Source organism: Anomalospiza imberbis, chromosome 1, assembly GCF_031753505.1.
Source record: "Anomalospiza imberbis isolate Cuckoo-Finch-1a 21T00152 chromosome 1, ASM3175350v1, whole genome shotgun sequence".
In the NCBI taxonomy this organism is placed as follows: Eukaryota; Metazoa; Chordata; class Aves; order Passeriformes; family Viduidae; genus Anomalospiza; species Anomalospiza imberbis.
In genome coordinates this window covers 29,373,873-29,401,186 of record NC_089681.1, presented here as the reverse complement: position 1 = coordinate 29,401,186, position 27,314 = coordinate 29,373,873, and the positions used below count along the sequence as shown (strand labels likewise).

Sequence of the window (27,314 nt, the reverse complement as noted above, 5' to 3'; positions counted from 1 at the left end):
AGGAAAGAACAGAAACTAATTTTAACTATGTGGTGTGAGGAGGTGGGTGTGAAAAAGAGGAAGACTACTTCTTACGCATACTTCAAAACCTCTCAGCAACATCAAAGGAAAAGCATGCCACACTCTTCCAAGAGGTGTTTGTTTACACTCCAAGAACAGCTTATGGTGCTTAGGACTCCCAGTCCCATAGAGGAACGTGCTCCCGTCAACACTGAGGTCCTCTCACACTTTCCTATTTACTCCTCAAAGACCTCTTTTATTTCACTAGCCCCATATGAAAGCTTGCTAGATACTCAAGAGGTGCACAGTGCTGCACCATTGATGCCTGCTTTGCCCACTCAACAGAGTATTAAATATCGCTTTGCTTACTCTCTCTCCACTGCTTTCCTTTTTCCAGAAGCACTTCGGTGCTCTCTGCAGAATTTTGCTACTCCATTCAACATTGTCCACGAAGTCTGAAGTAGCTTAGTCGTGGGCTTTATGTCACTTACCAGTGATGGCATGGCTTTATGTCACACACAGCACTTTCAGGCTTTTTCACTAATCCCCATTCTTCTTTTCATCTAAGCCTTATGTTACTTGAGAATTTGACAGGAGGAAGTTTCATATGGACAAGGCCTTCTAAAATGAAGCTGCCACTGGCTGTTGATACCCAGATGAAATACAGCAGAGTAGAGCTTTCATCTGTCAAAGGCTGCACCAACAGTAATCCAAGCCTCAGTCTTTTCCTCTAAGTAAGTGCAGAAGTAAGAGCTCAAGGTTCAAACTCATTTGAGTCTTTAAACCTCACAGAAGTACCCTCAACAAACAGCCAAGGATAGCCAGGATAGACATGCACGAGCTCCCATTTTACCTCTGTTTATGAAAATCACAAAAAGATGTTGAAACTTTTCTGAAACAGACACTAATTCTACAATTAAAGGAGGCAGAGTTAGCAGGTTTTAAATTCAGTATAAAACTTCAACTCAATCAGTTAAATTTAAGTTATATAAACATTTCTGCTTTAGAAAAAATCAAGCCACATGGTGACTTTCGTCACCAGTCTAAACCCATAAAATGTAGAAGAAAAACATGGTAGGTAATAACTTCAACGCATCCAATTACTTCCATTAATTGTACACACTTCCTAATGACATCACATGGTTTCGCAGCCCTAAGCAATATAGCTTAGAGATTAAAAGCCAGGGCATACCCTTCTTGTTTTGAAGTCTCTCCACTCCTATGAGCTGTTCCTAGTAGGAAACACCCTTCCTCCAGCTGTAAGGGCAGCCAAGCAGCTGCCTGAATAACCAATGCCAGTTCCACATATTAATACATAAAAGCAGCTGCCTGCCTGCCTATGCAGCTGAAGGAAAAGTGCTGGAGGCACGGGCCAGTATCTAATACTGGCTCTGATTGCAAAGGCAGCTGCTTGGTTCATACAGCGGCAGGAAGAGTGCTAGGTATCAAAGTAAGAGGAGAAATGGAAGATGAAATGGCTCAAGCTGTGTAATCATAATTCCTAGAATTTATAATAGATACTTGCATCCTCAATCTCTGATCCTTAGCTGCCCATTTGTGAACTGAGGTAAATATGGGATAAATATGCCTCTCTGCTCATAGGATCCTGAAAAATTACATCCATTTGTGAATGTGAAGCATATTAATATAGTGATACCCTACCAATGCCAAGAAGAAATAAGGAATTCCATCTTTTTTGTGAACTATTCAAAGCATGGCATAGCTGTTCATAACACAAATACCACTCCTTCTATGCATTAAACAAGATAAAGGACTTAGAAAAATTTAAGATAAAAATGAAGCACTCCTCAGTTCCTGGTGGCTGGTCAGATTTTGAAAACAGCTATAAGGATCTCTTTGATTGCTTTTTGAGCATGCTTGTGCATAAGAAAAAGAGCATAACGCATAGAAATTAGAGAAATGTGCCCTGTTTCTCTGCTCTGACTCAGTAGGCAGATGTAGCAGTCTGTATTTACTGCATAACATAAATACTGTATGCAGCTTTACTGCTTTAGGAAAAAGCAATCTCCATCAATATCCTGCAGTTGATGACAAACAGTGGACAAGCTATTATCTTCAAACTAGTACAGAAATTGCATGCAATTACTAGCACAAGGGGCTTTCCAATCCCTTTCGTTGCTGAAAGTGCAACTACAGGGCTAACAGAACTGACCAGACTCTTTGAAAGGAAGAAAGGGCAAAGAACTGGAAAATACATAGAGGCATCTCAGAATCACAGGATCTGTGCTGGACTTCAGTACATGAGGCACAAGAATCAGAAATGGAGGGGAATCTGAGAGCAGAAGACAGGATAAGAAACAGCCCAGCACAGTTTTTTTCTCTTGTGCCACATCTTAACTTTGGGTCTCATCTCCAGCGTGAGACCAGGGGGATGCTCCTGGGTTAGAAAACTCTGATTCAGGCACAAAGGACCTCTGTGAGAACCAGCCCAGGGCAGGTACAACTGCTAAGTTTCCATGCAGTCAGGCATCTCTGACTCAGGCTCACAGTGTAATCCACAGTACCAATACCATGTCCCCCACAGTTCTCCAGAACACCTCAAACTTCATTTAGCTTAAGCTGAGATGACCCACCTTTCTATGATTCTGGCTTAGTTTCTGAACAAATGTCCAGGAATCCATTTGGAAACTGACATCTCTTCTCAACCAATCATATAAAATTACTGGCTGGGCAATGGCATAAATGCAACTTAACAGCTCCCAGGCCTGCTGGCAGAATACAGCAACTGACTTACTAGAAACTGGGCCTTTCAAATATTTCCACAAAGAGTTACTGATACACAGTGGAAACTGTCGATCTTCAAATCATCAGAAATATTCCATGTCTTCTTGGATTATTCCACACAGAACTATTAAGAAAATAAATAAATTGATTAAGAAGTTTTTTAGATAAATAATCCTACACTTTTCTTCACATTATTAAAGAAGACAAAGAGAAAAAAACATTAAAAAAATGAAATCTTGTAATATTACTAACTACCCCTCCATTTTTCTAGGCTTTTGGTGAAGTTTAAACATCATTTACACACCAAGAAAATTACACACCAAGAAAATGAACAAAACTTCTTTAGAGATACTTTGTATCCCAGCCTTGGTCACCTGTAACACATTCTTCCTCAACTTTACTGCCAAGTCACTATGAACAATTGAGCATTGTAGGCTGCTACTGCAGCAACCCATGGCTGTGTGATGACTGATCACATAAAGTACCTCGGGTCCTGCTGTTCATCTGCTCAAAGGAGTCTCCTCTGATCAAGTCCCACAAGGTGAGGGGTTTCTCCCCAGTGTTGACAGCCCAGTGTAATAGCTCAGAGATGAGCCCTTGCTGAAAGATGCCATATTCCACAGGAAACATTCATATTCATATTCATATTCATACTTGCCTACCTCCTGCTCAGTAATACTGCTACTGCAGATAAACCAGCAGTAACATAAACATTAACAGCTGTACACAAAACATCAGCCAGCACATAACACATCGTGCTCATGAGTAATGACTGCCCAAATACAATCCATTCCACTGAGAAGCCCTCCCCATCACAATCTAACAGGAGATTGAGACCACGAAGAACTATCACATGGCATAGCCAGCACATGGCGTAACCAAAGAAGTTCAGGTGGTCTTTGTGGTTTCAATCTCTCCATCCTTCTTTTGGCTCTCCCTCAAACTGTGGATATAACTCTATATATTGCATAAAATGTGCATTTAAATAATTGGTACCATATGCATACCTGCAATGCACTGCTTTAATATCAAATCAATTTTTCGTATCAACTCTGGTATCAGATTGAGTGAATTTATGAGGACAGCTCTTCATTGTGCTGCTGGTTGTGTTTTTATGTTTCAGAACTGAGGCACACAGTAAACAAACCACTCTCACTTCTCATTATAGGCCCAATTATACATAAAATTGGGGTTGATAATTAGTGCTTCCTACTCAATTCCCTGTCATTCACACAACACACTTAATGAAAGGGAACACATCAGTGTGTGACATGCCACATTTTTATCAATACTCTACATACAAAGGTAAAATTAATTCCCTGCCAATAATATTATCTTCCACTCATCTATTAGACAAAAACTCCCTTGACTTCTCTCTTGTAAATGAAAGATTTTTGTAATTTCTTCCCAAAAGGGGAATGGCATTTCCTTCTTTCTGGAATACATCTGTTGCATTGAATGTTAAAATACACTGAAATAAAAACTGGGGATATCAAATAAAAACTTTCAAAATATTTCCAAAGCCAAAGATTTAGAGCAGAAAATGAAAGGCAAGCTACACAAGCTGAAAGACAACATCAACAGGGGCAGCAGGTTGAGGAAGGGGATTCTGTCCCTCTATTCTGCTTCCTTGAGACCCCACCTGGAATATTGCATCTAGCTCTGGGGTTTCCAGCACAAGAGACGTGGACCTGCCACAGCAGGACCAGGGGAGGAGCATGAAAATATCAGAGGGCTGTAACACTCCTACAAAGAAAGGCTCTGAGAGCTGGGGCTGTTAGCCTGGAGAAGAGAAGGCTCCAGAGGAGACTTCATTACAGCTTTCAACATATAAAGGGGGCTTATTGGAGACATGGGGACAGACTTTGTATCTACGGGAAAAGAGCCAAAGGTTTTAAACTGAAAGAGAGGAGGTTTAGGATGAACATAAGGAAGACATACTTATGATGACAGTGGTGGAACACTGGAACAGGTTGTCCAGAGTTGTGGATCCAAGGCCACTCAGACAGTGCTTTGAGCGACCTGGTCTAGTGGAACATGTCTCTGCCCACAGCAGGGGGGTGCAAACTAGATAGTCTTTAAGGTCCCTTCAAACCCAAACCATTCTGTGATTCTATGACTCTTCTAACTGAACACCAGTCTCCTAATGTGAGTCAAAACACACCAGTTCTATGAAAAGGATGACTTCTCCCATTCATCCAGAACACCAGTGAATGATACAGAGATTTTTAGTACATTTTAGGGTTTTCTCTAGTTTAGTTAGATTTAGAGAAATAATGGCTAGAATATCCTGCTGATGGGTACTCTCCTGCTCTCCCAAAGACTCTCCATTCGATTACCATCAGACAGGTAGTGAAGTATTGTCTCTATGTTAACAGAGACAACATGAAGGCTGATGGGGAACTGGAAGATGTACAGGATAAGGAAGAAATAAGAAAAACACTCTTCTGCCTATCTCTGAAAAACAGCTGTCAGCAAATCACACAATCCTAGGTAGCAAAATCTCACATAACAAATACTCCCAGGCTCACTGCAGAGGGGCCAATCCCTAGCAGCCCAGTACACAGCAATATGCACTCCGTGGAGAAGAGAACAGTCTTGAGCTGCTGCTCCTCCATTCATAGCATAATTACTGTGCTGCTTCATACAGGTTGTTTTCATTATAGTCTACAAGTGGCAACTCCAGCTTGTACACAGGTTGGGAGAATAATCTTTCTCCATTTTCTTTTCCTTGGTACTGTGTATTTCTACAGATCTCAGAAGGAGGTCAATACTCTACTAAGCTTTTTTCTTTTCTGAAATAAGTTTTAATAGGAACCTTTCACTACAAAGAAGTCTAAAATAGAAAAAACCCACTAATAATTAAAATGCACAATGGACAGTATCTACCGGGTTTATAGCATAATCTGTATTTTCAAAAAAAGGCATGGAATTCTGTATAAATTTGTATCCAAAACATAATAAGACATCTGTTTACAGGACCATATACAGCATTTCTATCTTAGTATTAAGAAATATTTGTTATATTTGTTAAAACACCAGTCAATGTTTAGCAACTGACTGAGGGATGATGAAATAACTGCATACTGTTATGCACGATGTTACACATATTAAAGTACTAACCCTTCTAGCTTATTCTTAAAAACCTTAAGTAAGCAAAAAAAAAAAAAAAGAATTTAAACACTAATGAAGAAGGCAGTGTTGAGCTCTTCTTGCTGTAAAGCAGAGGAGAAGAACCCTGCTGACATCCTCCATTACATCACAGTTCTGCAAATTGGCACAAGGAGAGGTAGATGCTTCACTTAACTCCAAGCTGCTCCACAGTCTGACCGTGTCTGACTGCCAGAAAACAGATGCTGCAGAGCCATAGCAACATTTATGCCATTTATCAGAAGAGTCCTTTGCAATTATGATGTGAATCAATGAATTTCAGCCAGGAAGAATAATGTCTCCTGGTTAAAACACAGACATTATAACTTCAGTTACTTCCTACTCCTGCCAAAAATGTCCATATTCATGAGCATCTTACAGTTTCCACACTGTAATTTTTTTTTTCCATAAAATGGGAATAATAGTTTACTATAGTACTGGGAGATTGAAAAACATGTTTCATTAATATTTACAACATTCCTCTTGAGAACTGCAGAGTTAGCGACAGAAATTAGTAATTTGACGTGACAAGTTGTACAGAGATGCATTTTACTGACAGCTATTTGTACAGCCTAGGATATGCAACAGGCTGCTTCTCCTACAAGTTATCAACCCCTTTTATGAGCCTAAGATCACAAATATGAAAAGCTATTTTATTCTATCAAGGAATCAAACAGGCAAGGTGATATGATTCCTATACCATAAAGCCTACAAACTTTTAATGAAAAGTTAATTGAGCTTTAAATAGCAAGAAGGAGGACAAGTAAAAATGAAAAACAGGCCACAAAGTTCCACAGGATGTACTTTTAAAAGTACACATCATGTTAATTCAGAACAATCTAAAAAAAAATTAATACAGACTGAGGTTCATTTGGATTATCTATACCACAAGATAGTTGCAAATAATATGGTAGGAAAAAAAACTATTTCTAAGACCAGTCAATAAAACAAAGTAAGAAAAAAGTAGAAGACCATTTGTTCTGCAGTCAGCATAGCTGGGCATATGTCTTTCGGGTCCCTATAAATGTGTATTCATGTATTTCTGTACCACAGTCTCTGCTGGTCTAATGCAACCTAAATATTCAGCAACTCACCCCATAAGCCAGTGAGCTCCTCTTAGGCCTTGGCTCCTTAGCTTTTCTCCTGGTGGGAAAAAGCCCTTACAGAAGCACCACCCTCAGGCGGTTCAGCCCAGTGGAAGCAGTGGCTGCAGGTTGTGTCTCATACCAGGCTGTGAAACCCAGTAGCTGCTGCCATGTTTTGTCTCCTGTGTCCCTGCTCCCACCACAGGCCACACAGTTACACATTTCAGTGAAAAGGCTTTTAACCTTTAAATGCAGCTTGTTTTCTTACAGAAAGCTTACAAAGGAGAGAATGCTGATCCATTTCATGCATTAAAAGCTATTTGGAAAAGAGATGGGTTTTCAGGAAGTATTTCTGGGTGCGATGGAGTCACAATTTACAGCGAGACACTGCCAGTCCCAAGGGCAAGCAGGAGAGATCCAAGGCTTTTATCTATAACAAGCTTGCTCAACTTGGCTTGTGCTCACAGTGCACTGGTGAGGAGGGCTGGCTCTCCTCGCACAACGGCACTTGTGTCTTCCTAAGGCTCCTCAAGTTCCCACCAAGCTCTTACTCCACGGGAGAGAACAGCAGCGTACTTGTTTGCTTCAACATGCTTTTTTATTAGAGAAGAAACTTTGTTTTCAGGGGATATCTCAAAAATAATTACGTAGAACAAAAGCATCTCTTCACTTTAGGATTACTACCTAAGGAAACTTTAAATTTTAGCAGTGTAACAGTCTATATAAAAAATTGTTCATAATATTTTGGATGTCATCCTTCACCAGCCCCCCTGCTATGTCTTCTCCAATTCCAACATATGTTCGTGTCTCTGCTTGAGATAATTTTTGATAGCAGGCAAACTAATTAAACATTCTTTAGAAGCCACAGGGCTGAAGTCACCGTGTGGTGACTAAACATTGCAGCTGTCAGGAGAGGCAAAGTGGGTTCCCATCCTAATCCCGCGCTGACCTCGGAGCCGAGCCTGAGAACCTGTCAGAAAGGTGCTCTCACAGCACAAGACAGCGAGCAGCAGCTGCTTATGCTCAGCAGGCTGCAGCCAGTCTTTTTTTAACCCTTCTTTTTTTTACTTTTTTCTCCCTTTTTCACTGTCACTCTGGATATGCACTTGCACATGCACATCCCTGCTCCTGGTGAGAAGGAGCTGCCTGTGAGCTCAGTTTCTGACATGCATAAGCCCAGACTGAGATGAAACCCAATGTCCTCTAGTCAAACTGTGGGCAAAAATCCAGCACTCACCTTGTGCATGGGACAAGAAGCATCAAAGATATATTTTAAGGTATTTCCCAATCCAATTAAATCTAGGTATTGGAGAATGTTAGTTCTTTTATGCAATTAACAATAGTATTAAGCTTTTTTTTCCCTTGAAAAGTAAAGAGCACTAATTTGAAAAGTATACCAATAATACAAGCAGAATTTTTTAATCATGCTAAATTAGTCACTGAAGCATAAATGTGTGGCAGATTATCTCACATATCTTTAATCTGAAGGAGTGATTTTTTAAAAATACAAGGCACAGAGAAGACATGGAGAAAGCAATCCTTTTAAAATATTGCAAATATTTAATGCAGATATAATACTAACTCATAATGAAAAACTTGATAAACAATAGATCTAAGAGAGATGGAAAACCTAAACCACAGAATTAGGCATTCGTTCAAATAAACAAACCTCAGCAATTCAGCTAGGTAAAATTACTAAATTGACTTGAGAACAGCTGTGTTCTGCTCACAGATCAATAAAGGAGGTGGCTATCAGTGGTGATAAGACTGGTCACCACACATTTATCTCTCTTCATGGCACCTTAGAGCAGCCTGGTTTTCTAAGAATGCAAATGTGATGACTGTTTATGGACAGCTAACTCTAAAAGGAAGAGACTGAAAGAAGACTGAAGAGACTGAAAAAGGACTCTGTTTTGTAGAAATTACTAAAATAAAGAATAACTCAGCAGCTCAGTATTACTCAGCACTACCTCATCAATTTTGCTTCCAGTTCACTGCACAGTCTAGTTCTTGTGAGATATCAAAGTTATCTAGTTATGTCAGGTATCCAAAATCTTCCTTTGGTACCATGAGCCCATCCTTTCATCACTAGTTAAACAACTCATCAATTTTCCTCCAGTTCAGTCATAGAATCAAGAAATGGTTTGGGTTGGAAGGGACCAGAAAGATCATCTAGTTCCAAAACCCCTTGCTGTGAGCAGGGATATCTTTCACTAGACTGCTCGAAACCCCATCCAATCTAGCCTTGAACGCTTCCAGGGACAGGTCATCCACAACTTCCCCAGACACCTGTTCCAGTGCCTCACCACCCTCACAACAAAGAACTTCTTCCTAATATCTAATCTAAATCTACCCTCCTTGAGCTTAAAGCCATTACTCTTTGTCCTACTAATGTCCCTTGTAAAACATCCCTCTAGAGCCTTCCTGTAGCCCCCCTTAAGTACTGCGAAGTGCTACAAGCTCTCCTTGGAACCTGCTCTTCTTTGGGCTGAACAATCCCAATTCCCTGTCTGTCTTCACAGAAGAGGTGCTCCAGCACTCTGATCATATTCATAATTCTCCTTTAGACCCTCTCCAACAGGTCCATGAAAGCTTGAATACATAAGGCAACAATGAACAAGCTCAACTGTTTTTAATTCAACTTCTGCAAATTAAACCCATGTATTTCCTGGTTCTGTACCAGTGGGGCATCTTGTAACTGAAGACTCAATATTGGTTTCAGTGAAGAAAAACTTGATTATGGATAGTGAAGTCCCAACTGCACTGAAGTCTCACACAAAACTTGAAGAATGACCTTGTGATATCCAAGACCAAGATATTGAAAAAAATGTTATGACTGATACTGGTCTGAGCTCAGAAACAAATACATTTAAACTAGCCAAGCAGGGTTACTGCTTTTTTCTAAGGTCATTTTCAGACACTCTGCTTTCTTACTGTTTCTCAAAGGTACATGACAATTGTACCTTAGATGACAAAATGGTCAGACCTCCTCTAAGTGCTGGGAATTGAAGAGAGCACTTGAATTCCACCATTGCCTGTGAACAGCATTTTCCTGCTAATTTCTGGGAATGCATCAAACTTCCCAAAGACTCAGACTTCTCAACTGTCAGAGAATAGGAGCAAGGTGAGTAACGGGTGTTTAGCAACAGCATCATTAGTCTTCCAGGCATTAAGCCACTCTTGAGGAAGAAACAGCTATAAGTTCCTTGGCAAAACAGGTTACCAGAAGTTCATCAAATCTCTCCTGTGATCAGCAAACTGACTTATGAAACACAGCACTGTATTAAAAGATATTAATTCTTTGGACTTAGAGGTATTTCAAGACACAGAGCTTGGGTATATAGAAGATCTTCTAGTGGGCAGATATTTATTATTTAAAGGTAGTCATCACACGGATGCTTGTGGAATTATTTATTCCCCAATCAAAACTTAAGTTCTCAAGACACAGGCTCTAAAAAGCGTGCCTGCCTACATGAGAACCACCCTGCAGCACACCTCTGTCTTTCAATGCAAGCTGCATTCCTTTAGCTGGGGCTCCTTCTAGGAAACATACTTAACAAATGAGATACAAATTAAAATCTGTAAAAACAAAATTCCATATGAAACTTTACCCCTGTGAAAAAGAAAGAGAAACAAGAGTGGACTGCCTGTGACAGATGTTAGCTATTCCTCCCACAATATTATTGGATTGTGCACACGTGCATGGTGATTGGTGCAGGAGATGAGACCTGACAAAATAAAACTCCACTGACTCTAACCTATTGAGGGATGTGAGCAAAACTCTGCTTTTAAACTGCACTGTTAAACTTCCAAGTACAGCTGTTATCATTATCTATCATACTGAACTAATACTCTAAGTGACTAATACTCAAGACAACAGGTTTATGCACTATGAGCAGCTGAGCCTGGATGCACAAGGCTCAATGCTATGAACAGCCTACAAAATACCTACTAAAACTATGAGAGAAGTTTTAGGCTTGATAACATCAGTGTCCACAGATCAGTTCTTTTAAGTAACAAATTTTTCTTGCACAAGTGAGAATCCTGAATAAATGTACAGACTGTTTTCAGCCAGGGATTTTTAACAGGCTCATTATTATCTGAATTAAAAGATGTTTTTCTCATTAATCAAAGTTTTTACTGTAAAACCATATCTTTTTTTTCTTAGAAGTTAACTGATCTATTAAAAAGAATATTATAGAAAGATTTTCTACTTCTGTCAGAACACATCACATAGGTTACTATATAATAAATGCTTTCTGCTATGATTAAAGTTGGCTACAAAGCAACTTTCTGCAAAACGCCTAAAAGATGTACTTTCAAATCAAGAAAAAAGGAGTACCAGAACAGGAGACAGTCTGTTAGGGAAATGGCTGATTGATAAAATGGGGTGTGTACTATATTGCCAGCTGCTCCAGGTGTTTGCCTTCAGAGGAAGGCTGTGCCACTACCCACATAATTATAATCATTTGCCAATACCTGACAGGTGCCAACTTCAAGTGTGGGTAAAACACAAGCATTCTTGCGAGCGGCACTTCTGTGATCATATCCTTCTATCAGCTGCAGAATGCAAGAAGCTAAAATAAACTATTCAGGGAGAAGCTAGCCACACTGCTGGACTGTATTTGCATGCATTAACCATCAATTTGTCCAGTCAGAAAGTTTTGAGCACATTTAATATTTTAAAGGGAGAAAAATAATTTATTTGAGGAGGGGGAGAACACAGTATCTGCAGTGGGTCTTTTCAAAATTAAACCTTCTCAAATGCCATTTTCTATTAATGATGTTGATTGGCTAATTACATTTTAACCCTTTTCCTCCTCAAACAATAGCAGCTCCTTATTTCATTTTCATATAGAAACAGAGCCACGTTCTTGTTCTCCATCTGCTGGCTCTGCAGGAGCAGTTGGCCATGACTTCCAGAATACTCTCATTGCTGATAAGGAAGCAAGGAAGAGCAAGGAACAAGATGCAAAGGCTTTAACCTACACCCCTTACTATTAATATTTGATGAAGTTGTGTCTGTAATGAAATGAAAGCAGACATAACAGAACCAGGAATAATCCCAGAATTAATTAAGATAGACTACATGAAGGTGATGACCTGGGCTTTATGACTTGAAATAATCCACTGGTTTAATCATATTTATTTCTTCTGAGTAAATTTACTCCAAACTGGATATCTGTTAAGAATGCTATTTAATTGACTATAATAATAATTGTGATTATCATTGATTTATATTACTGATATAACATTACTGACCTCACAGGTTATGTTTTGGCACACCCTGGAGACTTTCTACTTGATCCAAGTGTTAATTTAACAGTAGTCTTCAAAATAATCCCACACATGGAGCCCACCACAAGAGCTGCTATCCAATCTCTTACTGACAGTTCCTAATAACCACTATACTAAGTTATTTTTAAAAGCGAAGAGCAAATTAAAAATTGCAGTTACATATTTGCATTCTTGTATGTTTATGAGAGACAAACATACTCCAGCACACAAGCTAACACAGAGTTTTAAAAGATGGACTCATAGACAGGCTGGCTGGGCTAAAGGAGCAGACAGGGATTAAACAACGTAGTTTCATCTATCCAACAACCTCTGATGATCAAACTTCCTGTGGAGTCAATGGGACTATTCCAAAGAAACAGCTTCTCTGGCTTCCCTAAACATTTCTGTATCACACAACATTGCTCAAGCTGTGGACAGGAGTGGCCTAGGTGGCAAGAAGGTTACTTTTAAAGCACACTAGCAATGACTGCCAGCATTCCACTTAGGTTCTTTCAAGTTTTCACATATCTCATTTCTCACTCACTGGATTTGCCTTGAATTTCCTTTTCCTCTTCCCTAGCCCAGGGCACCAGTAACCTTGCAATAATGGGGAAGTCTGTCCAAATGGTGTTCCAAGAGCCACTCCAGCTTCTACAAAGGAAGGAGAGGCAGTCTTTAGATGTACTTCTGCTTCCTTTTTCAGTGGGAAAACTAAGAGAGACGGTGTAACTCCAATTAGATGGACTGGTGTGAGGCTGAAAGCAGCCAAACTACTGATCTGTACTGCTTCAAAACAGTTTACTTGAATTTGCAAAGGGTTTCACAAGGTCTCTTTCAAGGAGATCTTAAAAAACCCACCCCACACAGAATACCATGCTAAACTGTCATGGAATAAGAAAGATAATGATCACATCAATGAGTGGAAAAGACAAAATCAAGCATAAAATTGTTCATTTTCTCAATAAAGGGAAATCTTCAGTCAAGTCTCACTGAAATGTAATACTTCAATCTGTGTACAAACTCCCTCCTCTTAAAATCAGTAAGAAGCTTAAACTCCTTACTTTAATAAAAATACTGCTGGTCAGGAGTTACATAAGCTCCTCAGAGAGTATATATAAGTGATAAGGATATAAAGGATATAATGAGAAATGAAATTCGTGACAGGTAAATGTGAAGCAGGTCACATTAAGAGAAAAATATCTAAACTTCATGTGCATACTTAAATACTTTCTCTTGCTCAGAAAAGAGTATCATGGGGTTATAAGAGACAATTTAAAAAAAAACATTTGCTTCAGACTCTGCTGCAGTCAAAACCCAAATCAACTATTTGGCTTTACCCAAGATAAAGAAAACTAAACTGAAAATATTTTATGCTGCTGCACAAAATAATGGCTTTAAAAGTGTCCCCTTTATTGACCCTCTTGCCTGTGAAAGGATACAGTTAAACTTCCAAGTGTGGAGAGAACAGTAAAAAAATTATCTGTGACTATTCAGCCTCAAAAAGAAAGGACTGAACGGTGTGACCAGTAGCCTCTGACCCTTGGTAAACTTCAATTTTGTGTGAGAAACAGGAATGTATTTGAATCTTGAGTCACGGAAAGCCCCAAGTGGGTAAAATGGTTCATTGTTTCTTCTAATGCAGGAATAAGCAGGCATTAAATAAAACTGGCATAATAAGGAAAAAAAAAAAAAAAACTTCATTTATCACACAGGCTGTGATACTCTGCCCTAAGTTATTTCAGGTGCTGAAACAGCTGACAGAAGTTCAAGGAGTGCTTTACTGGGGCAGGGGAGATCAGTGAGGGGCTATTAACCACAAGAACACTACCTCTTGCTCTGGAAGCCCCTCCAGCTGGAAGCTGAACAGAAACACTGCACTGTTATTGCCATGTCTATAAACTTTCCCCAGGCACTGGCTACTGCTGGAGACTGGGTACAGCAAGAGGTATTGCTGTCTTACCCAAAATAGCTGTTTTTATGTTCCTGTTTCTGCCACAAGAAGCCACAGGCAACCACAATGAGAGGCTTTGAGGGTAGGCAATCAGCTCCCAGGCAGGCTGGAGGAAGCAAATGCAACAGCTCAGCTGGGAAGTTCTTCTTTTTCTCTCAATTCCTTGTTCTGTATCCACTCAAAACACCTTAAAAACCCCAAATATTTTCAAATAGCCACAGACACGAGTTAAATAGTTGTGATTAAAGGCAACTTTAAAGGTAGTTTTAAAAGCTACCCTTAAACAAAAATATTCAAAGGCCATCTCATCACTTACCTGGAAGAAAAATTCAGTAATTGAAAAAGGAAAACACAGACACCTGGGAAACTTTCTGTTGTTCAAACAAAAATTAAAAGCTTCTAAAAATCACTTGTATGAAAATACTGATGTAATAATTAAATATAAGTCTAAACTAAAAGAATTCAGCAAAAAGTTGTTCTTTCTTCTCACCAGGAATGCAACCTTTAATTGGTTTAAATTTTAAAAAATAATTTAAAATCTGTACACATGTACAGCCTCTTTAATCTGAAGTAATAAAAACCTGAAGAAGTGACTGAAAATGCATGATGAACAAACTGTTATTTCTTTCATATACTTATACCTATTAAAATGCATGCAACTGACTCAGCACTTGTTTTAACACAATTTAATCAAAACCAAGAGATCCTACATTAAGAAGGTAAATTTTCACTGAACAGGTGTAGATAAGTGCTTGTCCAGAGCTAACCCTTTATTCTGAGGGACACCCTCCACACCATACTTTATTAATTGCAAACTCACTGTGACTGACATTCACCTGATGTGGCAGGAGGTCACACACAGCATTAGTACTTCAGTACTTTAATAAATTAAAACATTCTCACAGAGCAGTAAGTGTCCTTTGACCAGTGACTCTCTGTCCCAGCTTGAGGATATCACAGATATGCCCGGCAGCTGTGGGACTCCTCCCAACAAAATGAAGGCAGGCCAACACCACCTTCCCTACCCATTTTCATGACATCTACAGACTTGTCTCACCAGCAGGCCTGAGAAATCCTCTCAACAAATGAAAATCATCTTGTCAAAAGGACAGAATTGCTGGTTTCTCAACTGGAGATGGAGAAGAAGGATGGAGTAAGGAGCTGAATGGACCACCATCACGAGAAGGGTGAAAAAAGTCATCATGGATCAAAATAATAACACTAATCAAAAATACCCTTTATATTTATCCAGATAAGTTATTCCTTATTACTTTCTTCTTCTTGGGAAGGGGGGAGATGTAGACGTATATGATTTTCTTTCTTTAAACATAGCTTTTTAACTACAGTAACAGCAAGACTTTACTCTGCAGAATCACTGTCTACCATTCAATGCCCATCTCTGCCTATGTCCAGCACTTTGCAACTGTACCTTCTGACTGTCAACAGCTTTTCTCAGACCCCTTCTCCAACTTGTCAACTCAATTTTGAAGTCTAAGGCCATATTACAGTTTAAAGGAATCAGAAACTGCATTAGCAGCCACTCTCAGCTGGACACCTCCTCCACATTTCATGAGCACACTCAGGATTTCATCACCCTGGTCAATAATGAAAATACTGGCAGCTACCATTAACAAAGTCAGCATCCTATGGAAGCAAACTCACTGAATCTTTTCATTCAGACAATTAACTATCCATTGATATTCATGCACTATAGTTTTAATTGAGTTTTGCATGTGTTGTATAGCGCCTGCCCTCCTAGTTTGCTATTAGAAGGTCATGGAGATGGTACAAAAATATTATTGATGTGAAGCTTCTGACATTGACTTTTTCCCTTCTGTACACAAAAAGTGTTGACATTAAACATTGAGAGTCTGAGTGAAACACACGCTATACACCTAATTTTCAAATGATTTAGCTATGAAGTTTTTCACTGTAAATCTTCATTATACACTGCAATTGGTATTTTCTTATGGTAGGTCTTCATTGATCCTAAGCAGTTCTTTCATAAATCAACTGCTCTCAGATAACTGGTTCAAATTGCTATTTTTACAAGTCTAAATACAAATTTACATAGATCTGCTACATTCCTTAGAATAAAACACACATGCAAACAGTTTACAGAAATATCTTGAAGTACTAACTTTGCTCCTCCATTTTTATTTAAAATAATTGCAGAAACATTTGAAAAAGAAGATCAGATCATTGACTGTCCAAACATTTCTCCTAGAAAACATATGCAGAGAATGTAAACACACAACTTCTGCCATAAAATTAACTTGAAAGTAGCTGCATGTACCCAAGACCCAAGTCTGGTCAGAAGCAAGCATATCCATGCTCAAGGATTCTATAGGAAGGGATAACCCACATCTTCACTAGGCAGGGAAGAGACACTTGCCATGGCATGCAACTTAGTGCCCACACAAGAAGAGCTGGCTGTCCCAGAGTTATCATGCAGGTGGGTAAACCCCTCAGTTCCTTAAACTCCAAACACATACTGGAAAATCTTCCCTAGGACTCAGAATTCTTTGCTATCTGAGCTTACTGTAAATTGAAAGAGATCATCTTTTTCAAGCAGAAGGTGACCCTTCTTCGTGCAGTAAGACCTAAGTAGGCGATGTTCTTCACAAAGAAGGTCCTTCTCAACTCAAGCAGCCAGGGCTGTGATTGAATGCTATGGGAACAGCTCCTGGTTTTTTGCTTTGCAGGGTGGATTATCACTGCTAGAAAGTTCTGATGGGTTCATCTGAGATGATGCATAATCCCAGGCAAAAAGTCAAACTTGTGAATAGAAAGCATAACACAGGAGACAGCCTTCCAGAACCATTATCAACTTATTCAAACTGGGTTTTTATCTGGGCAAACGGAAGATTCCAATTCACAGCTGTTTTTTTGATTTCTCTCTATACAGCAAAAACCTACTCATATAGGTTTATAATGGTACCCACAGTCTGACACACATGGCCAACACTGGCACTGCCACTCTGCTGTCACTCAATAGGCGAGGGTAGAGTTAGAGACTCCAGAAATGCTCCCATGAGGTGCTAAAATAACAAATTATTATTATGCACATAATTGGCATGAATTAAATGACCATTCAGTTCCTCACTAATTAGCAGGACTTGCACTCTGCTGTGACCTGTAAGTCACTGATGTGATTTACTGTGTAATGCAGAGTCTGGATGTAGTCAAGTAAATCTCTACCTAGAGATTTAAAGAGACACACTAGTGTGGTTTCAATTCAATCTTGTTATTTATTGTTAACTATTAATACAAGTAAAGACTATATTGGTACTGTGGTTTTGTATAGTGAGACTGCAATGCATCATCGACGCCATTGTACCTAAAAGGAGATAATTCGCAGGCCTTCACAGACCCTATTTAGGTGTTTAATTTCCACCAAAATTTAGAGAGAAACTGAAGAGCTCAATTACTATTTGTGCCTCTAGAAAATCCCTCAAACTTACAACACATTTTTCTTCTATTCTAACACAGGTATGGGAAATTTCAGCATTCACAGAGATACCAAGGTGCAGTCTTACAAATTCTGGGCTTTTTTTACATTGTAAAAAGCCTTTCTATGCACTTTATGGACACACCAGCTAGAGAAGTAGTACCCTAATGTCTTTTGGAATGTGTGTCTCTATAGACACAATGTTATAAGCTCCGTTCTATCCCAAATCTGTATCTTTGTATTTCTCATTGTAAGATCCAGTAACCTAGTCCTGAAATTATAAGTAGTTTTACATTTAATTTTTTAGTAACAGGTTTGGTGTTTTGTTTTACATTTAATCTGCATCATCCATCCTATGACAATATAGGATTAATTTGGCAATTTGATACTATATTTTTCCTACCAGCACTGTAAATAGCCTATAACACTGGGAAAGAAGTATCTATTAATAATTCTTAAAAGTATATCTCCCTCCTTCTTCAAACACATGCAGTAATTCCCAGTTTGAAAAACATCACCAGAGGTCATCAATGTTTTAAAATCTTCTCAGCCTCAAACTTCAAATTCTCCTATTTTCCTATTTTAAGGCAAGTATTGCACTCATTCCCTTCAGCGTTCAAAACCAGATTTGCTCTGCAGTCCTCACTCGCCTCTCCTTCAGCTGCACGCTACTACGTGCAGCGAGTCGCTGCAAAAGCAATTTTAATTGACAGGTATCTCCCCCCTCTCCACATCCTTTCTTTTAAAGTCTAAAATGGTGAAGCTGGATGGGAAAATGCTTGGCTGCTTTGTTTCAGGTCTGAGCAGTATCTTGCTTTCCCACAACAGGTAGGCAGAGGCAGAGTGTGCTGCTGAATGCAGGAGACTTCGCCAGAGGCTCAAACCACCAGTTATTGCTGCTGTCTCAGGCACTGCATATTTCTACTGACCATGGCTCTTTGCCAAGCTCTAATTAAGACACTTCAGTGTGTCAGGGAGTTAACCCTCCACTGCACATACCTTCTCCAGAAGCATCAAGGTATAAGCATCTTCCTCCTAAAAAATCCTTGAGCAGCTTTCCTGTTACCAGCGCTGTGCAGTCTCCAATCCCTCAACATTTTTACCTCACCAATTTCATAAATGAAGGTGAATTAATGAGGTACTTGGCACTATAACTTTTAGCAGCATTTCTAAAAGTGAATATGCATTCCACCTGCACTAATTTGGTGTGTATTGCCATGTATATTTTCCTTCAAAGAAAAATACCTCAATTTGTCAAAGAGTAGAAATTTCTTTAAAAAAAATAAAGCAAGAATAGGCTGTTAAAAATTCTTTACTCTCCAAACAGTTTTTCCTTTTATTCTTGAAGGCTGCAGAGCAGCAGCAATGCTCTTATAAGGAAAATGAGGAAATCTGAAGAATCCAGAACTGCATTTTTATTTTACAAGAGATGAAACATAAACACATTTGCTGATCTACCAGTACTATCTATTGGTCTCACACAAAGAACAACTGCCACTGGACTGAATGAGGGGAAGCTGTGACAATAATCAGAGAGGGTAAAAGGAAAACCATGCCAAGGCTGTCTGCATCTATACTTTATTGTTCAAAAACACTGTTTAAGCACTGCATCCTGTCTGTACATAGAAATCTTCCCTAATGAAAAGCAAGATAAGTCACAATGTGACTGAGAGAAAAACTAACTTAATTTCATTCTAGTAACTAGGGAAAAAAATCATCTGAACTTGAATATGGGAAATGTCCTCATGCAACAAAACCAACAGGAAAAAGCAAACTGTGTCAACTTCTAGAGAGTTATAAAACCAGAAAATATAGTTGACTAGCCAGCTGCCCCCAGACTGCAGAGTATAAAAGGCATTCGTAATGGAGCATCTGATTACTTTGCAGAAATAAATCTTGAATTTTACAAAGTCTAAACAAGGTAATTAGTAAACTAATCCCACTCCTTTGTTCTTATTATTAGCCCCAGCCTTTTGTTCTGTGTATTAGCCCCAGTGGCAGGAAAACCAGAGTTGTCTTCCAAAGCCATTACTGGTTGTGTACAAGTTTTCCCTTTTTGAAATTAAGTTTTTTGCTTTAGACAGTATGTTAACAACAAAAATATCTCATCCTCCCTTTAGCTGTGTTTCTCTAAAGCAACTCTGAGTTCTTCATTTCAACACATCCAGAACCCTACATAGGTTACATTAACATGTTCAAAAGTTTTCTCATTATTAGACAATTCTGCTCATCACCAAGTGGCTTTAAGAACTGAAGGGTTTTTTTATTTAGTAATAATAATTTCAAATGTTTTGTGCTAGTTCAGTTTCTGTTGAAAAAAGTGCACTTTTTAAAAACCTGAAGAAATTTTTGGAAGGAAAATGATTAACATTCAGCTGGATAGAGTTTACAGAACCATGAAGCCTTTCCTACAGGGTTGTATGAAGACAAATCCTGGAATGAGCAGTGGTGGCAGGAAAGCCTTCATCTATAGGTACTGTACATTCCTATGCTTCTCTACCATATTTTCTGTATAGCTTTAACCCACAAATGTCATATATGGGAAAAGGGCTGTCCCACTTGGTGCTATCAGAACATTACTCCCCCTACTCAAAGGGTCTGCCCTCAAATATCTTTTTAGAAAGGTCATTTCAATCTCCATAGAGTTCTTTTGAACTGACGGGGCAATGTGTGCCAAGCATGCTGGATTTTTTACACATTGGTTATGATATCCTGGGGCCCTCTGTTGAAACAAGCCAACTAACTTCTCATAGAAAGTTTTTTTCTTTTTAATCACATTTTATTCTCCTTCTAAGAAAGGTACACAAAATTAAGGCCATTTATGTAAATTGTAAAAAGGCATATGCATGGGTATATATATGTAAAAATATATATGCTTTTATGTATGTATAAATATATGTAAATTGCATATATTTATGCATATTGCATCATACTCAAGGTTGACTTTACCAGTAAGTAGAACAACTTCAGGAAGAACCTCAGGGCCCACAATGAAGTTATTCTCCACCAAGTGCAGACCATAATGTTGAGTACATGTGCAGGTAATCAGTCTTCAGTGCACATTCAAGAACTCTATATTTCTGCTCTCTTATTTTTTCTAGAACTATAAGAATTTTGTCTATGATGTCCTGTTTGCTGAAATATGAGATTAAACCATGTATACTATGCAAAACTTCCCTTGATTACACTGATGTTACTACTGAGCACATAATAATTCCTATATCTAAGTTTTCAACTTTTCTTTCATTATACAGCACCATCTTCCAAACATACAAGAATGCTGAAGTGGTTAATGCCTATTTCAGTAAATTGGGTGACATATCTAAAGACAAGTCAACTAAGCCTCTTTGGAAAGTGCATTCTTATAACTTCTTTTGAATTACATAAAGAGACAGCTGAGAATTACAGCTGAGACATCACAGGATGCACATGACATCAAAACTGGAGCACCCAAATTAAAAGTTTGATCAAGTTTTACTTATTAGGTAAGACAGAGTTTAACCAGGAAGTTTCTTGATCTCTACTAACTATCCTCATTTCAAATTCATCCTGACTTTTCATATTTGAAGTGGAACAGGTTTTCTCAGTTATAGAATTAAAGTATTTCAAGGAGTGTAAGGCCTCTGCAGGACAAATCTTCGGTCTCATTTATCTCCTCTACAGATAATACAGCTGAAGAGAACACTGATTTAGACAATCGAGTCCTTTAGATTACATCATTCCTTGGTATTCCCTTTACACTAAAAAATTTCAGCAGGTACTGAAAAGGAAGTAGTCTATTTTGCATATTCATTTTTAAGCAGAGAATTGGGCAAGTGGTTTAGAAGACAAAGCTACATAAGTGAAAAACAACACATTCCTACGACCATTTAGTATTTTTATGAACTTAATACATCTACCAGGGAATGCACAAACAGAACTTCCTATATATTTGGAAAAAACTGTGTTGATGCAGAGGCAGCAAAGAGACTGTATATAGTCCTGGTATACCCTAGAAATGTTACTAAAAAAATGTATTCTTTCCTACAGCAGTAAGTATTGAAGAGCGACAGAATCAAATAATTGTGAAGATGTAATTTAACTGTCTTTTGCTGGCAGACGGACTCAGTCTTTCCCTACTGTCCTCTGCCTGAAAAACATGGTAATGCCAACACATTTCTACATACACTTGAAATATTTTTGATTTGCACATTTTAACCTTGCTTTTTTTCATAAGAAAGTCAGTCCATTCCCCAGAGGCCTGTAAGGAGTAGAAGAAGGTAGAAATCAAGTAAAAGTCAACTGAAAAAAAAAAGAAAGAAACAGCTAAATACATAACAGATGCCTGCACAAGGCATTTTGAGAAATCCACAATACAAACAGGTTCCCTTGAATCTGAGCAGACCACATTTTCTTCCCCCTTGATCCATGAATGAAGAACCTGCTCTCTGATCTCTAACAGTGGATATACCTTTAAAGGAGAACATTTCACTCTTTTGGCAATTACAGTCCTCCCATAATGTCAGAAGATCATACATTGGAAGATTACATCCATACATCTGTATCTACATGTTTATATCATAATATGCAACACCTACTCTCCCTGTTCCATGACAGTCCACACTGTAAGAGCACTTCACAATAATTGACTCCTAAGGAGCAGCAATGGGATGCAAATGCAAGGAGAAGCAGATAACCATTCATCCTTGCAAGTGATCCCTTAAAGGAGGGATTTATCAGCTGGCTGCACTTCTCTCCTGCCCTGCACCCAGGGCTGCCCAGCACTGACTGTGCTCCCAGCCTTGATGGCCATGAAAGTCACCCAGGACCTTGTAACCCTCTCTCCTAATTTCTATAGTGGTTGTTAACTATCCCAGCACTGAAAGTGGTGCAAGACAGAAAAGCAATCTGTTTTAATAATTCTGTATGCTATGTAGAGATCTCTTCCTCTCAGTAGAAATGGAGAGAGCAGAGGGGGAAGAGAAAGAGGATGTGTCAGACTAATTTACATGCAAATACTATGCCCTCAGTTCCAAAGTACATTAAAAGAAAAAACAATTTCCTAAAATAATTTATGGCCAGGACTGTTTTATCACCCTTGTACACTTACCACTACATTTTGAAATGCTGACTTACTGATAATGAGGGTCTGTTATCTGGAAATCCTGGCAACTCCTCCAATGGGGACCAGAACCACTGTAAGCTGCTTGCAAAACAATAAATGTGGCTGTCTGCAGAACTATTTTGTACAACAGGATGACAGAAGTATTTGGATGCTTCTCTTGATCTAAAACCCCTAAATAACAACTGGTTCTAGAGACCAGCAAAGCCTGCAGCTATGGGAAAAATCTGATGCATAAGGCAGCAGAAATACCCAAGCAACTGCACACAGACTTATTTCTGCCTTCTTGGATAAAGTATCCACCTTGCTGACCTGTCAGTCTTGCTAATCCACCTTCTATTTTCAGTTAATATCATTAAAGTTCAGCGTTTGAGAGCCTGGAGGGAGAGGCGAGCACTCCATCCCCTTTTTCCACGGGGCGGTAACCAGATGTCAATGGCTGCAGCTGTGACTACATAATTACCTGTTTGCATGAACGCGGACCGCAGTTTAGATTTAATAGGTCAGACGACAATGCAGCAAAACGCATTTAGCCCACGATTACCCCTTTTCAAACATTCTCTCGCTCGCAACTTCGACCCTGGGAACATTGCGGGCACAGACTCGGGTCAATAAGAAACATTGGCCGGCACAATGGGGCTGGCCTCAAACAGCGCTGTTGACAGACACCGGCACAAAGGCGGTGAATAGAGTCCCCCTCAGTTCTCACACAGAGCGAAGAATGACTCAGTGTACTGCCGCTTTAGTGCTCTGTTTGTACAGTGTATACAGCTTTTGTCCGCCGCCACTGTTCCACGCTCAATGGGGGCTAAAGAGCCGAGGAAGTGAAGGCGGAAGAATGGCTCGGCGCTCACCCCGGCAGCCAGCGGTGGCTCGCCCAGCGCTGCATGGCTGCGGCGGGGAGCCTGGAGATGGCGGTCACGCGGCTGCCGCCGCACCGCTGCCAGCGCTCGCCGCGCTCCTGACCCCGGGCAGGCCTGCGGGACACGGCGCTGCTCTGGAGACAGCCTGGCACTTCCAACTCGCGTATTTTATCTCCTTCAGAAACACAGGGACGTGCCCTCCCGCCCTTCCCTCCCACCCGCACCCAGTTCAAGGCTCCCACTCCGACCAAGACGAAAAACTGAGCGTGGGATTTGGAATTACAGAAGCCCTACGTCCCATCAAAAGGTAAATCAAAGACGGTAATAATGGAGTTGTAATTTTAAATCCTCACCGCAAAGGCTCAACAGAACTGAGACGTGGAACAAGACAACCACAGCTGCACGTCTGTATTTCACACATGCAAATAATGGGTCAGGGAAAATGTAACATATCCGTGATATTGCATGCGCACCTCTATTATTAGTTATCTATTAGCAGAAAAAAAATCACCTCATGTAGATTATTGCTACTCTTCAAATAAGAATTTTTGTCAACTTTCCCTTTATGGAAATGGCACTTCTATTATTTACATTACCACGCTTGTGAACATGGTTTCAGAAACCAAATTAGCCCCCTAGCACAACATCAAGTAGTGTTACCTTCACTTGCTTCTTATCACAGAATCATCGAATGGCCTGGGTTGGAAGTGACCTTAAAGATTATCTCGTTCCAAACCCACAGAAGTGAGCACGGACACCATTCACTATACAATATGCAAAATGTGCAGACCTTTTTCTATGGACTAAAATCTTTGCTTGCAAAGAGTATTAAGGTTTTTGAATTACTAGTATGCAGTTAATAAGAGATTTAGCAATTGCTCTTTAACTCATGCAGACCATACAACAGATAAAGTCATACATAATGAAGTTAAAGAGAAAGAACTGTTTAGTATGTTTTAAAACTGTGAATTGGTTTAAAAAAAAAAAGAAAAAGGAAAAAAAGGAGAAGAAAATTGTATTCTAAAATAAACAAATCCCTGGACTTCCATGAACAGAACACAAAGAATATTGTTCATTTTATCACTAATAGCAAGGACAGTAACAGCAGTACAGCTCTTTCAGTTTTTAAGCTCAAAATACTAGAATGTTACTATGTTGAGCAGCTATAGAAGAAAGCTCCAGAATACTTAAAAAAAATGTGTTTAATGCCAGAAAAAAGAATTGAACCCACAAATTGAAAGTTTCCTTATGTGTGAGCTAGTCAGAAAGATTTTGGGAGTCTTGAAGTTTTGACTTTTATTCTTGGCAAACAAGTTGAGAGCAAGTAATCTTAAAGACATGTGAAGACTTTATCCTCAGATACTTTATTTTAGAACAGCACAAGAATTCCTAGTATTTATACCTACAGAGGGCCTTATTTAAATAAGGCAAGCCTGCCTGCTCTGCACACTAGATGTAAGACATACGACTGCACTTGAATATCCTGGCACTGACTATGTAAAAGTACTGATGCCAAAGTATGCCTGCAATCTTATCAAGGATCTGATCAATGATGTTACTGAACAGTTTTTAATTCACTTTCAAGGAGGAAAATCCTCACCTTTCAACTAATATTAGGGTCCTTAAATATCTTTCCACAGGTATATTCATAGATCTAAAGGCTGATGAACAAAACTAGAAGAACATCTAGCATGATTATTTTTTCTTATAATGAATGGAAAATTCTCAGAGAGAGCCCTTTCAAATTTGATCTATGATGTGAAGAAAATGGAGACAAACTCAACTCTACAATTCTAAATGGTAAGAAATGAGGAGCAGGAGCATGTGGGTCAGGATTAAACTGACAGCAGGGACAAATGACATTATAGCCTACTACAGGTCACCTGATCAGAAAGACCAAGCAGATGCAACATTCACAATCTCTGACCCTCATGGGGGACTTCAACCACCCCAATACCTGCTGGAGGGACAGCACAGCAGGGCATAAACAATCCAGGATGCACCTGCAATGTGTTGATGGTAATGTCCATCTTCAGTAACAGAGGAGCCAAAGAGGAGACGTCATAGAATCATGGAATAGCTTGGGTTGGAAGGGACCTTAAAGATCAGCTAGTTCCAGCCCCTTGCCATAGGCAGGAACCCTTTCACCTAGACCAGGTTGCTCAGAGGCCCATCCAATCTGTCCTTGGATGCTTCCAGTCACGGAGCATACACAGCTTTCCTGGGCAACCTCAGTTGTGCCTCAACCACCTCAGTGCCTTACCACCTTCACAATACAGATTTTTTTCCTGATATCTAATCTAAATCTACCCTCTTTCAATTTGAACATATTCCACATTGTTGTGTCACTACACGCTCTTGAAAACAGTCTTGCCCCATCTTTCTTAAGTTCCCTTCAGGTACTGGAAGGCTGCAATTCGGTCACCCTGAAGCCTTCTCTTTTCCAGGCTGAACAATCCCAGTCATTCCCAAGGTGCTGTGCCGGTCCTTGTTCTCACCAACAAGGAGGGGCTTGTGGGGAATATGAAGCTTAAGGGCAGCCTCAGCGGCAGTGACCATAAAATGGTGGAGTTCAAGGTCCTTAGGGCAGCGGGAAGGGCTTACAGCAAGCTCACTACCCTGGACTTCAGGAGAGCAGACTTTGGTCTGTTCAGGGATCTGCTTGGAAAAACCATGGAATAAATGCCTAGGGGGAAATGAAGCTCAAGAAAGCTGGTTAATACTGAAGGATCACTAAGAGGAATTTAGGCAAAAACACCAGAAGGCCTAAGTGCATGACCAAGGAGCTCCTGGACAAACTCAAACACAAAAAGGAAGCTTACAGAGGGTGAAAGCAGTGGGGCTGAGTGTACCTTCAGCAAGTTTTCCAATGAAACCAAGCTGTGCAGTGCAGTCAACACAGTGGATGCCATCCAGGGGGACCTTGACAGGCATGAGAGATGAGTCCATGAGAAAAACACAAAGGCCAACAAGGCCAAGTGCAAGGTCCTGCACATTGGTCAGGGCAATTCCAAGCACAAGTACAAGCTGGGCAGAAAATGGATTGAGAGCAGCCCTGAGGAGGGAGTATTGGTGGACAAGACACTCAACATGATCCAGCAGTGTGCACCTGCAGCCCAGAAAGCCAGCTGTGCTCTGGGCTGCATCAAAAGCAGTGTGACCAGCAGGTCAAGGGAGGTGATTCTGCCCCTCTACTCTGCCCTCCTGAGACTCCCACATGGAGTACTGCACACAGCTCTTGGGCCCAAAACACAATAAGGACGTGGACCTGTTGGACTGAGACCAGAGGAAGGTCACAGAAATAATCACAGGATGGTGAAATACTGGACCAGGTTGCCCAGAGAAGCTAGGGATGCCCCATCGCTGAAGGTATGCCACATCCCTTCAAGGCCCAGCTGGATGGGGCTCTGAGCAACCTAGTCTAGGGAAAGGTGTCCCTGTGTAAAGAGCAGCCGCGTCCCTGCTCATCATGGTTGGGTTGAAACTACATAATCTTTAATGATCCTTCCAACGCAAACCATTACAAATAAATCCCCTCAAACTTCCTTTCTTCATTTTTGTTTTTTTAAGCCTAAATCACTGCTTAGCACGTTAGCCTAATCTACTCTTGCCATACATTATTCCTTTCCACTTACTTACTATAATTTAGTTTTGGTTAAGTGCACCACTGGTGTGTGCTCCAGGCCTAAGC

General features: G+C 39.8%; 2 long non-coding RNA genes across 2 annotated transcripts; both read right to left on the bottom strand.

The window, feature by feature from the left end:
• Positions 1-2,755: 2,755 nt before the first annotated feature.
• On the bottom strand, positions 2,756-25,959 carry LOC137471710 (uncharacterized). The gene is made up of 3 exons (XR_010997798.1): positions 25,507-25,959; positions 3,231-3,870; positions 2,756-2,869 (listed from the first exon to the last, which is right to left on the bottom strand). It is a non-coding gene; the product is annotated as an uncharacterized lncRNA (long non-coding RNA).
• Positions 8,036-23,211, bottom strand: LOC137471706 (uncharacterized). The gene is made up of 3 exons (XR_010997797.1): positions 22,749-23,211; positions 14,525-14,579; positions 8,036-14,314 (listed from the first exon to the last, which is right to left on the bottom strand). It is a non-coding gene; the product is annotated as an uncharacterized lncRNA (long non-coding RNA).
• Positions 25,960-27,314: the final 1,355 nt, after the last annotated feature.